Source organism: Haliotis asinina, chromosome 7 (assembly GCF_037392515.1).
Source record: "Haliotis asinina isolate JCU_RB_2024 chromosome 7, JCU_Hal_asi_v2, whole genome shotgun sequence".
Taxonomy (NCBI): Eukaryota; Metazoa; Mollusca; class Gastropoda; order Lepetellida; family Haliotidae; genus Haliotis; species Haliotis asinina.
This window is the reverse complement of record NC_090286.1, coordinates 32502183-32510869: the sequence shown is the minus strand read 5'-3', so window position 1 is coordinate 32510869 and position 8687 is coordinate 32502183.

Below are 8687 nucleotides of genomic sequence, written 5' to 3'. Positions count from 1 at the left end.
AACTTTGTCCGCGAACTAGGTTTCAAAGAGTACGTTGACGAGCAACCTGAGATTCCCCCGAAGGCCCGTCAAGATCTGGAAGGCATCAGGGACGCCACATCGGTTCAAAACATGACTTATGATATTGAAAAGGTGTTGGCTGACTACGAGAACAAGCCCTTCCCGGGCCTCGAAATTACCTTTCGGGAACTGAAGGGGTTGGACCTGTTGATGCAAACCATTCGTGGTCATCTCTGGAAAAGCACGGCCAAAGTGAGTGAGATAGACGACAAAATCGCCTATGAAAAGAAAAAACTCGGTGAAACTGAGGACGAGTCTAGGAAAGCCACCATTGAGGAACGAATACGTAATTTGGAAGATGAAAGGCAGGTCTGGTTGGAGACAGCGTCCGGCTACAAAGAAAAGCTTCGATCCCAGGTCAACCGTGTGCGGGAAACCATCAATCAAGTCCTCTACCGAGACACCATGTTAGCAGACAGGATTCGGATATTGTTCCGGGAGCAAGGGATCACCATCGCCAGCATTCTGACTGCATTGGGTTTCATCATATCAACCCTGGTGGTGTCACTGACAGGGGGTACTGTGGTGCCTGCCGGCGGCGGAACCCCAAGTGGCGGTGGGGGTGTTAAAGACTGGATAAAAAAACTCGGGGAAGGCCTAGCTAAACTGGCTGGTAAAGCCGCCGAAGCCCTTCCCGGCATCCTGGGTAGCATCGTCTCGTGGTTGTTGAGCGCTCTGGCTAAAACTGCCACATGGCTCAGTCAAAACCTGTGGGCAGCCATCGTCGCCGTGGCGGGTCTGGTGTACGTAGCGGCTAAGAAATCTTTAACCAAATAAGTCCCAAAGCTACCCCACCAACCACCAGGGCCGTTTTACTATCAATATGCTGCTGAACCTGCATATGAGGGTGTGTGGGGGGTACCCCCACATGAACTTTAGACTCCGGGGGTGGCGCCACTATACCCGTTTCACGTGGTGGGATGTGTGGGATATAGGTGGTGTTAATATCGGGGTTGATACCCAACTTTTGATCCGCCGTGGCTATGACTATTTTGTTGTTATAACCCACCACTTTTTTTACTCTCAGTTGCATATCACTCGGAGCCATGTACAGCCCCACGGCAAACACGTAGTTGACTTTCGATCTGGCGTATTCTAACACGTTTTGGTAGCGTTCGATGGCCCGCGGGAGATCAACTGGAGAATTGATAGCATCCTCAACGTTGGCAACGAACTGTGTCTGAGCGTCGAAAGCAGTTCCCTTACCGATGATGTTGGAACGCGTCATCGACTGCGCACCCAACAGCGCCCACACGTACGTTCGAATCGAGTCGTTCAACCTGACTACCCCAGCACGAGTGAATCCTTTCGACGTATCCAGCATAAACATTTTCCACCCGTCTGCGGTTGACTGCTCCACTTTCTGGATTGTGAAAGCAACACCACCTTCAAAGTCCATACGATCATCCCTCCATTCATTACTCGACAAAGCAAAGTCCTGCCTAAGTATACCTCGTTTCACTAAATCATCACTTGCATCTTTCACTGGTTTTGGTCCATATTTGGTAGGTTTAGGAACAATGTCATCTAATGCATGGAAAAAATTCCCAGTACTAAACATTTTTCGTTTCATAAAGTTTGTTAGTAAATCTTTCTTAAATGCTTTTACTGAGAGCCCATCGCTGTAAGGAATACCCAACCCGTGGTTCAGCCCCGGCAAACGCCAATCCGTCTTCGGGTTTATTTCGAATTCATTGCAAATACGTTCGTAGACCCGTCTATCGTACGGGTTGTTTGTTGCGTCCCACGCTTTGTCCTGTGGGAGGGGGGCGCTGATCTCTTTAAGGATACGTCTGACCTGGTAGTACACGTGGAACTTGAACACAGACTGACTCAGCGGTCCACGTCGAGTGTCGGTCAATGTCACACCACACCCCGTTGTAGCGCACCACACGGCAAAGTTTAATTGATTCTGCCAGAACTGCATAGGGTTGTTGAACCAAGCGTGGACTGCCTTGATGTTAGTCACCGAAAGCTTATACTTATCGAACACATCTAAAAGCTGGGCATTGAAATACAACCCAGGAGCAACCACGATCTTCATGGGGGAGAAATCTACATCCAGTTTAGGGTAAAACAACATTTTAAAACTCTTATATAATGAGCATATATACTCTAACATGTACATAACACTTCCAGGAATAACGAGCGGTGAGGCCGTTCAGCTGACGCACGCGATCGATAACACGTCAGGCCAACTCGAAGTCGCACTCTGCGATATCACCTACCTACCACAATGGACTAACATCAACGTCAGCAACAATAAGCTGTTCGTCAGTGTAACTCGCAGCCAGATAACTGACGGCTACTACGGCGTGTGCTCTCTAAACGACGAGGTCTTCAAACCCCTGGGAGCCGAACTCAAGATGAACGACTCAAACGGCACAGTGGTGTTAATCAACAACGGAAGAACCTCATTGAGGCTCGGCCGACCATTAGCGAGGATACTCGGTATGTCTCCTGACGAGATAAAACCAACAACAACCGTCACAGGCACGAAGTTACCCGATCTAGTACCGTACCGAGAGCTGTACATTCATCTTGGTCAGGTGAGCACAACGTACAACATTCAAGGAGGCCACCCTTCCACTATACTGAGAGCAGTGCCGGTTAAAACTGAGAAATACAACGACGGTAGAACCGAGTCGTTTTCACCACGGCAGTATAAGAGATTAACCCAGGGCAACATACCTGAGCTGACAATATCGGTGTTAGATATAAATCATAATCCTGTAAATATAGGATACCTCAGCTTAACGCTTCATGTAAAATGACCAGCGCACAAGGGCCCGGAGTGAAAAAATGCGTCAATATAGGGATCTCCGACCTCGGAGACACGCGCGGTTTCGACGCTCCCGGAGTAGATGGTACATCGTACGCCTTTCAACTGAAAAACAACATTTACAAACGCGTTGAAGTCACCTCCGGTGGAGCCCTAAGTGATATAGTAGATACCGCAAGAGCAAAAGTCAACACTAAGTACGCCCTTGTCAACACCGGTAATAATAACTGGATAATATACCCATCGTTCGGGGGTAAACTATTCGACTTAGACGATGTTGAGAGCACTACCGTTGTCCAAAACAAACCATATATGCTCGTCTTCACCGAAGATGACAAGTGGGTGTTGTTACCCGATAACGACGACTGGTTTCTCAATATTAGACTCGTCTCTCCCTACGTGTTCACGGATAACAAAGACAATCACCTAAACAAAGTCGTGAACAATGGAACCCTGCTCGTGGCTTACGTCCCAACTCAGAGACGTAGCATAGTCGTCAGCCCACTCGACACTATGGCAGCCCACATGCTAACGAGTAAACCGACCATACAAAACGTGAAATTGCAGTTGGTGTCTGAATTCGAAGGCGTGGTCACTATACTAGAGAGTCTACCGGCAAACTCAACACTGATCATCAAAGTCTACCTAGGGGAACCATCGGGGAATGATGTCGAGATCGTGAAGGGGATCAAACTCGGGTGGGTGAAACGACACCAGTATCAAGTTTGCAACGTTTACGTGCGGGTGGGTTCCGACTCCAACACCAGTCTGCAGGGGGTCAACGTGATCGTGGAAAACAAGATATCACTAACCAATATCTTCCTGCCTGCTAACATACACTTCATGGGTATGAAGTTCACCCCTGAACTATTATCAAAAAACCAGTTGGAAATTATATCGTAATAGTATAATAATGACCAGTCATCGTCCCAACACTACGCTTAACGACCTAGGAGATACGGAGGGATTCGATCAGCCTGGTGAGGAAGACGCCTTATATATCCTGCACTTCAAAGACAACGTGTACAGACGGGTGTCGTTATCAGATTTTAAAGAGCCTAAATGGCTGATCAACTTAACACTCGCCTCACCTTATATCATAATGGACGAAAATGGGTCTGTCACTAAGATTAGGAACAACGGTATCTGGATCGGGGATTTCATTCCGGAGAGGGAATTATCACTCATGAGACCTACCGGAAAAAATAGGTTAAGGTCTGTATTTAAAAATAAATTAACATTTAGCAAAGATTTTATTGATATAATATACTACTCTTTCACACTCATCATAGAAGTCTTCTTTTCGTATTTAGACAATGAAAACACCTCAAGAGTATACCAAATTTTACCCGGGGTGTCAATACGCTGGTATCACCAAAGCGTAGGTCAATATTGCCGTATTGTTATACAACGGGATACCACGGATTCTATAAACCACTTAATAAGCCTCCGTAGTGTTTTTATTACAACAGAAAAGTCTATTAGCCTCTCACCTATTACCATAACTGATGGTCTAGAACTTGTAGACTTCAAATACATTGATAGACTTTTAACTGAAACCCAATTAAAATATCTTTCAAAATATATATTATAGGATGGGTCTGTACCCAGTCGTAGAGGAAGTAGCGAAGACGTTGGAAACCGTAGATGGGTTCCGCTTGAGGCAGTTATGTGATGTGAAACGCCAACTAGAACAAGACCGTGACACGCGGAAAGCACTATGTAAGAAGTACAATAGAGCTTTCAATATCGTGGACGGGGCTGACACTACCCTTATGGCAACCAGCATGGGACTAGGGGCGGCAGGCGTTGGGTTGTTAGCTACCATCGTGGCTGCACCTATAGTGCTAGGTATTGAAATAACAGCTGGGGTGGCAGGGTTGGCAGGGTTGGCGCTTAAGTTAGTATCACGCAGACTGCATCGTAAGGCATTGAAACACGACGAGATCAGGGTTCTGGCCGAAGGAAAGCTGAACACAGTGAGTGAGCGTATTTCCACGGCACTCTCTGATAGTAAGATCTCAGAAGAGGAGTTTCGTTCAATCCTCTCTGAACTAAAAAAATATAACGGAATGAAACAAGATATTCGATCCAAGTCTCGTAAGTCTGCTATCAGCGAGGACGAGAAAAAAAAGTACATAGAACAGGGGATACAAAAAGCCCAGCAAGCCTTTATTATGAACACCAAAGAGATCGTAGGCGGTTCACGTTAAACTGTTTCATCGATATAAACGTGACATAGGCACAGTGTTACCTCCAACACACGTTAAGTAGTAGGGGTAATAGTAGCAAGAGCTAAGGTCCCAACCAAAGCCTTATTTAGTAAATAAGGCTTTGTAGAGACTTTTCTTGAAAGTGGTCCAGAACCCCCATTGTATATACTACTAAGGTGAAGTAGTGTAAGTTGATCTCCACCCCATTTGACATTGGAAACAACTTTCAGAATGTCAAGAGCCTTTAAACACCTTGTTTTGAGATTTTTGATGTGGGGTATAAAAGATAATTTATGATCAAACGTAATGCCCAGAAATTTAGCTTCTCTGACAATTTTTATGGGAGTGGTATTAAGAAATAACTCAGGATCTTTATGCATTTTATGTTTGGTACAAAAATGAATGCAACATGTTTTAGTTTTCGAAAACTTAAAACCGTTTTCCAGTGACCATCTATGTACCTTGTTTAAACAAAATTGCAGTTGTCTTTCAATACTATTCATGCTGGAACCCCGACATGACATATTAAAATCATCAACGAATAGAGAGCCATCGACATTGCCATTGAGAACTTCAGCCAGACTATTGATTTTGATGCTAAAAAGAGTGACAGACAAAATACTTCCCTGTGGAACTCCCATTTCCTGATCATAGATGTCAGAAAGGGTGGATCCAACTCTTACCTTGAACTGTCTATCGTCTAAAAACCGTGAAATAAAATCAGTCATGAGACCACGAAGGCCCATCATATGGAGATCTTTCAAAATACCATATTTCCAAGCAGTGTCATATGCTTTTTCTAAATCAAAGAAAATAGAAACAACATGCTGCTTTTTAATAAAACCATCACGAATAAATGACTCTAATCTGACAATATGATCCATGGTTCTCCTCCGGTGTCTGAAGCCACACTGAATGTCTGTAATAAGGTGATTTGATTCCAGATACCAGACTAGGCGAGCATTTATCATACGTTCCATGGTCTTACAAGCACAGCTAGTTAGAGCTATAGGGCGGTAATTAGTAGGATTTGTATGATCCCTGCCTGGTTTTGGCACTGGTATAATCATTGCTTCATGCCAGGAAGGGGGAAAATCTCCAGTTTCCCAGATATTATTGAAAATATTTAATAACGTGATGAGAGATTCATCAGGTAGGTGTTTCAATAATTGGTAATGTATATCATCAGGCCCTGATGCTGTATCATGAGCTTTCTGAAGAGCCTCTTGTAATTCACTAAGGGAAAAAGGTTCATTATAATCTTCTGAATTATCAGATTGAAAACTCAGATGTGTCTTCTCCTGCTGCTTCTGGTATTTTTGAAAGGCAGGATCGTAATTAGAAGAAGAAGAATTCTGACTGATCGTTTCGCCCAATGTATTAGCAATGATCTTTTCAGATGTTACTACATTGCCATCTATCTTGAGATGTTGCACAGTGTTACCGGAACCTTTAACCTTTGATTTTGCGTATCATATTCCACACTTTGTTAAGTGGAGTACAAGTATTTATTTTAGAAACAAATTGTTTCCAACTCGTACGTTTACATTGCTTTATGCATCGACGAGCCTTAGCTCGTGTAACCTTGACATTATTCAAATTATCCGGGGAGGGAGCTTTGTTGAATATTCTCTCAGCTTTTTTCCTCGTTTTCCTGGCCTTTCTGCAATCGTCATTGAACCATGGTGTGTTAACTCGTGGATTAACCGAGGTCTTAGGGATAGTTTTGGTAGCAATAGTAAGCAGTGTTTCGGAAAATGTTTGAATCTCATCCATTTTATTAACAAAAGTTTCAGGATTCAAATTTACACGGCACAGAGTATTAAAAGTCTGCCAATCAGCTTTTGTAAATTTCCATTTTGATATGGGTAGATCCTGTGAAGGACTGATGGTCTAAAGTATTGTGGGAAAACGATCACTACCACATAAATCATTATGAACGGACCATGTAAATTCATTCAGTCAGTCACCGATAAATCCAGCGCTGAATACGTTCCCGTGGCCGGGTGTAAATACGTATTAGTACCATTGTTAAATATGCAAAGATTCTGTTTACCAAGAAAATCTTCGAGAATTTTACCTCTATTATTATAACTGGACGAACCCCACAAAGGATTATACCCATTCAAATCACCGACGAGTATAAAGGGCTTTGGGAGTTGATCAGTCAAATTATCAAGTTCCTTAACAGTAAGTGGTGACGATGGGGAAACATACAACGAACAAAGTGTTATAGCAATGTGGGGAGTTAGACGGACAGCCACAGCCTGTAGGGTCGTATTTAATGACACAGGACTGTGGAGTGTCCCCTGTTTAACACAAATGCAGGATCCACCAGATGCTTTACCATTATTGGTCTTTGCATACACGTTATACATGTTATAATGACGTAAGGTAAGTTGATCATTTTCCTTTAAATACGTTTCTTGGAGACATAATGCTACAGGATCATAATCATGTGCAAGAAGTTTCACTTCATCATAATTAGCCCTAAAACCTCGGCAGTTCCATTGTATTAATGTATGGTGAGTCATTTATGGTGGAGTTATGGGTAAGCGTTCTCTGTCTTTCTTTTTGGGAGAATGACTCCTTGAACGAGTGGCTTGTGGTGCGGAAACATCCATATCTTCTAGTACTCCAAATTTATTGAACAGCAATGCAGGATTTCTCTGAGCTTTTGGTAGACGATCGGAATGTTTAACCTGTTTCGTGTAATTCACATTTGCGTTCTTTTTCTTCTCAGATTTTGAATCATCTGTTACTTGCTGGACTTTTGTAGGGGATGTCTGAACTGAAACTGAGGGTGCATTAGATGACTGATGTGGGGTCTGAGAAAGATACGTAGGCGTACCTTTTGTTACCCATGTATAATCAGTTTGACAAGAAACAGAACTGGTCACAGGTTTTATTGCTGCCGCATAAGTTTTCTTCACTGTTCCTGCAGAATGTGTACCAGCAACTATTTTGCGTGCATCAGTGTAGCCAATGTTTTGCTCTGTTTTGACTCGTTGCACTGCTGCCTCAAATTTAAAAACTGGACAATCAGAAGAGGATGCCATGTGAGGTTCGCCACAGTTAGAACACTTGACTGTGGCATTACACGTAGAGCCTTCATGATCTCGCTCTCCACAGCGATAGCAGACAACATGATTTCTACAGGCATTTTGACCGTGGCCGAACTTTTGGCATTTGAAGCAGCGGATTGGACGGGGTACAAACCTATCAATCCTCATAGCAAAACAACCTACTTTTAAACGCTCTGGTAGGTTTGGTGTATCAAACGTTAGTAAGTACGTATTAGATGGTAAGACTTTGCCATCTTTCCTAAATGTAAAACGTTTAGCTTCAAGGACACCTTGATCTCTGAGTTCAGAAACAATTTGTTCCACAGAGAGTTCATGCAAACTGTGATCACGATCGCGGATGATCCCTTTGCTAAAGTTAAGGGATTTATGCGCGTAGCTTTTGATCTTGATATCAGCCAGTTTAGTTGATTCCAGAAGTGTTACGGCCTGCGTACGTGACTCGCATTCAATCAGTAGAGCGCCAAACTTCAGCTTTTTCACATCAGATACATCTCCAACTTTACCTTTAATGGCTTTTTGTAACAGAAAAGGAGAAAATGATGTCAA